At 40.9% G+C, this 5,324-nt stretch overlaps 1 protein-coding gene across 1 annotated transcript in view; it reads left to right on the top strand.

Annotated features, from left to right (window-relative positions):
- Nucleotides 1-5,324, top strand: part of Frmpd2 (FERM and PDZ domain containing 2) — a 125,460-nt gene that overhangs the window by 4,141 nt on the left and 115,995 nt on the right. The gene's annotated exons all lie outside the window — the stretch shown is intronic.

Below are 5,324 nucleotides of genomic sequence, written 5' to 3'. Positions count from 1 at the left end.
TCCCTCCTTCCCTCCCTCCCTCCAGAAATAGTCACTTTCAGCTTGACCTTTGTCCCTTATCTCAGCTGGCTGTCTTCACTGCAGCTATTTTCTAGATGTCACAGTGGGAAACATCTTCCTGACTCAGGACTCAGAGAGATATCAGTGAACAAAGCCCACAAGGGGAATTAGACACCAGGTTCTCTCCTAAAGCCTGGAGGGATGGAATGCTGGGTAATGCTCCACCCTACCCCTCAGCTGCTCTCAAGTTTTCTGCCTGGGTTAAAGTAAGGTCTCTTGAGTATGTTAAGTGAAGGTGTCTCTTCCTCAATCTTTCTCTCATGCTCTCTCTCTCTCTCTCTCTCTCTCTCTCTCTCTCTCTCTCTCTCTCTCTCTCTCTGTTTTTTTCTTTCCTGTCTTTCTGAGATAGGGTTTCACTGTGCAGTTCAGGCTGGCCTAGAACTCACTTTGTAGCAAGGTTGGCCTCTCACTTGCAGCAATCCTCCTGCCTCAGCCTCCTGAGTTGTGGGATTACAAGCGTGAACCACCGCACCCAGCCTCCCCAGTATTATCTCTAAAGACTTGCTAGGGTGGGTAGATTTGGTTGAATGAAACTGTTCCATCCCTAGAATACAGCACTGACTCCCTGGGGTTTGGAGAGGGTGAGAATACATTGTCTTGTCTGACCTCATCCCAACCTGCATTTTGGCCCTCAGCTGTTGCTGCAGAGGGGCTGGAGATGGTGCTCCCTGGAAAGGGAGACCTGGATCTGCCTGGAGTTGCTTTCAGTACCCACGTGCCCTGTTGCTGGGTGCTGCCCTACCTGCACTGTCTGTCTACAGATGGCCCTTCACTCTTCCTGAGCATCCAGGAAGAGCCCTTAGGAGGGAGGAGGTGGCATCGCTGAGGCTTGGGACAGGGAATGTGCTCAATTTTAGTAGATGACTTTAAAAAGTCTCACCTAGTTTAACTACCATATTAATGGAATTTATAAGGGGGGTGGATCCCCAGCCCCTACCTTGATAATATCAACTATTTAAATTTTGACCTCTGTGGTAAGTTCCCAGTTTTAATTTGCTTTTCCTGATTTTTCTAGACACGTACTAAGTCATCTCAAATATGTAATGATGAATTGCATTCTTGTCCTCAAAGTGTTTCTTAATTTTTAAATTACAGAAAGTATTTTCCCTAATTAATATATAATAGTAGTGCTTTGGGCATTTAGTGTACGTGCTTCCTTCTAGTCAGTTGCTTATTTTCTTTTATATTTCATTTTCATGTACAGATTAGTGGGAAGTTGCAAAGGTAGTGCAGAGGGATCCTTTGAACTCTTCTCCCAGTTGTCCCCAGTGATTGCCTCTTACCTTTGGGGATGGTGCACTATCCAGCCCAGAAAGCCAACACTGGTGCACTGATGTGCTAGGCTCCTGCCGGTGTAACACACAGGCAGACCTGTGTAGCCGAGGCACAGAGCTGGGCTGTTGCCATAGAGACCTGCCCTTGCTACCGTTTTATGGTCACTCCCTCCTGCCCTGCCCTATGTCTGCGGGATCACACAGCATGTGAACATTGGAGACTGGCTTTCTCACTCAGGGTAAGGCCCTAAGGTCCATCCAGTTGCTGTGGGCATCATTAGATGATTTTCACTGTTAAGTTGTGCTCCGTGATACAGACGTACTACAGCTGGTGTAACCATTTGCCAGAAGGTCACTTTGCTTGTTACCCATTTTTGACTATAACATGAAAGGAACTATGACATCTAGAACATGAATCTTTGCTTCCAGGTGTCCAAAGTTAAGCTGCATTGTAGTGTTAGGACTTTATTCCTGTTTATGGAATAAAGTCCTAACTGAGTCCTGGCTGAGTGATGCTCCACTGTATTGCCTCGTCCCTTATCCACTCATCAGCTGAGGATGCTTCTGTGAATGTTCACACATATTTTTTGGAACAATGCCTGTGTGAGTGAGTTCTTTGCCCATTTTAAAATTGAGTTGTTTCGAGATTTGTTGCTAAATTGTTAGTTATTTATAGATTCTAGACACTCACTTCATTAACTAGAAGATCTGTAAATGTTTTTTGCCATTCTGTGGATTGTTTTTTCCTCTTCCTTTGTAATGATCTTTTTGATGCACAAAATGTCTTTTGCTGTCTGTTGTTCAGATCAGGTAATTTCTGTTGTTCTATTTTCAACTCATTTTGTCCTCCTGCCTTGTGCATTCTGCTGTTGAGTTGACCCAGTGAGGTTTTAATTCTGGTCGTTTAACCCAAAAATATCCATTTACTTCTCTATATGTCTCAGCTCAAACTTTCTGTTTCTTTGCTGAGACTTTCTCTATTTTCATTGAGTTTGTAGTTACTCACTCAAATCCTTGTCAGTTAATTCTAATGGCTGCATCACCTTAGCTCTGGCATTTGTGGATTTTTCTTTTTTTATGTTTGAATGAAATATCATTCAAGTTGATATTTTCCTGGTCCTTGAAGACTAGTATCCATCCAGTCCAAGATATCTGGGCATTGTGTTAAGAGCCTTGGGGTTTACTTAGTCCCTCTTCCTTGAGAAAGTCCCCTGACCCTGCCTTGGCAGGGCAAAACTCCCTTCTTTGTGACTTCCAGGGGAAGGTGGAGCCCAGGTTGTCTTCTCATCCCCTGCTGGCTCCCCCAGGGCACACTGCTGCTATTGCTCAGCGGTGAGTGCCCTGGCTGCCACCAGGCCTTTGCCAATACACCCCATGCTAGGAGGCCGGGTACTGGGGGTATGCTTTGTCACTCTGCGTGGCAGCAGAAGTTCCCTCTCTATTCACCCCTCCGACACCATCTCAGTGCGGAGGCTAAGGAGAATCTTACTGTCCTGGGGGCGGGGGGAGGCAGAGGCAGAAGCCCAGGCTTGAGCATGTTCCCTGGTGACATAGTAGTGAATGTAAGTGACAACAGATGGGAAAAGATGTCTTGGGTCCCCACACAGCCTTTGCTGGTCATATGTTGCAAAGCCTACCTCGGAGTAGTTGTCTCTGTTCATTTGTCAGAGATCAGTTCATGTATGCCTGTATCAGCCTACTTGGGGTTTTCTATTCTTTTCCTTCAATCTACTCATTCTATCAACAGCACTGTACTTTTTGAATAGTGTTGTTTATAGTAACCCTTGAAAGTAGATAGTGTCTATCCACTAACGCTGTTTCTTTTTTTATTATTATTTTGTTTGTTCTGTTTTTGTCTTGTTATATAAACTTTAGAATCAGTTGTCAATAACCATAAAATATAAGGTAGGACTGAAAAATATAGTGGATGTTTCTTTTTAAAATCTTTAATTTTTTTATTTAGTTATTTATATGATGATATAGGGTCTCGTTACTTAGTTCAGACTCATGGTGATCCTCCTGTCTCAGCTTCCCCAGTGCTAGGGTGACAGGAGCGCGCCACCACACCCGGTTTCAGGGCCAACATGGTATACCTGGTGTCCTGGGGCCCTCATGAAATGAGGTACTGGAGATCGAACCTGGGTCCTTGAGCTTGCCAGTAAGGTGCTTAGACCACTGAGCTATCTCCCCAGGTCCAGGTGAATGTTTAAAATTTCACTTCACTATAGTAAAAGACATAATGTCATTACACCCTCCCGTACTCTCCCATAGTTCTCCCATCCTTTTTACCACTTTCTGAAGCAGATCTGGAAGTTCTGTTTCTTAAGTGTCTTTTGTGCTGCTGTGGCTGCCATGATGTTGTCCTAGACTGATCCAAAATGTTTACCTTTTGTGGTCACTTTGACCTTGGGGAACAGCCAGAAGTCACACGGTGCCAAATCCAGTGAATAAGGGGGACAAGGACGTGTTCTTACGAGTCTGTCATTCTGCTAAATGGCACTCAGCAACAGCATTCACTGTATTTTTTAATTGCACTTTATGAAGGCACTCATGAAAGAGGACTTCCAGAATTGTTTCAGAGTGACAAGAAAGATGGGATAAGTGTGTTTGAAGAGAAGGAGTGTATTTGGGTGGGGTTTGATGGCAGTGTGTCTTTTACTACAATTACTTTTCAAGAAATTAAACATTGACTGTATATATATGGTCACTGAGCTATCTCCTCAGCTCCAGGTGAATGTTTAAAATTTTCAGAAACTCACTATAGTTAGAGACACATTGTCATTATACCACCTTCCATACTCTTCCATTGTTTTTCCATCATTTTTACTACTTTCTGAAGCAGATCTGGAAGAAGTTCTCATATATATTAATCATACTTCATGGGTATTTTGGAATTTGACTTGGATTGGATTAAATCTGCAGGTCAAATTGGGAAGATCTCACATTAACAACATTAAGTCTTTCTATGAACTTGAAGTAACTCCCCCCTTATTTAGATTTTAACAGTTTCTTTCATCAGAATTTCATATTTTTCCTCAAAAGAAACTTGCACATATTTTGTTAAGCTTCTTCCTCACTACCACATATTTTTTGGTGCTAATGTGACCATCACTATTACTTTTACAATTTTAAACCCCAGTTGTCATGCTGACATTAATTAAAAATTAAAGCAAGTATCTTTTATATATTTGCTTTTTTGTGTTGTACAATATTTTTATAATCATTTATTGGTTTCAGTAATTTTTTATTGATTCTTTGGGATTTTTTATAGAGACATTTGTGTTGTTGCTGGACTGAGACAATTTTATTTATTCCATCTCAATCCAAATACCTTTATTTTCTTTCTTTCTTTTCTTTTCTTTACTATGTTAGCTGGGAATTCCTAGACAGTGTGGAAAAGAAATGGTAAGATGGGGCACCCTACTTTTCTTCCTGATTTTAGCAGGAATATATCTAGCTTATCACTATTGGTAAGATGTTGACTCTAAATTTTAAAAATCAAATTGAGAAGGTTTTTCTTTATCTTGATTAGCTGAGGTTTTTTTTTTTTTAGATGAATGGGTGTTGAGTTTTTTTAAACGCTTTTTCTGTATTAAAGGATAAAATCATGTGATTGTTTTCTTTAGGCTATGAAAATGGTTGGTTATATTACTAGCCTTTTGGAATGTTGAACCTGCCTTGTATACTTGGGTTAAATTTCAGTTGTTCATTATGTATGAGTAGATTTATACATCATTGGATTCAATTTGCTAATGTTTTGTAGAAGATTTTTGCATTTTTATTCATGATATATGCTGATCTCAAGTCTTGCTTTCTTATAATTTATCTAATTTAATATTAGAATAACTTTGGCCTCATTGGATACATTATGGAGAGTTCCCTTTTCTAATACAATGTGCATTAGATTGGTATTGACTTTTCCTTTAATGTTTGGTAGACTGTACAAGTAAAACCATATGGGCCTAGTGCTTTATGTTTTAGAAAGCCATT

This window comes from Octodon degus, unplaced genomic scaffold (assembly GCF_000260255.1).
Source record: "Octodon degus isolate 3935 unplaced genomic scaffold, OctDeg1.0 scaffold00285, whole genome shotgun sequence".
NCBI classification, from domain to species: Eukaryota; Metazoa; Chordata; class Mammalia; order Rodentia; family Octodontidae; genus Octodon; species Octodon degus.
The sequence above is the reverse complement of the archived record's forward strand: the minus strand, read 5'-3'. Positions and strand labels throughout refer to the sequence as shown.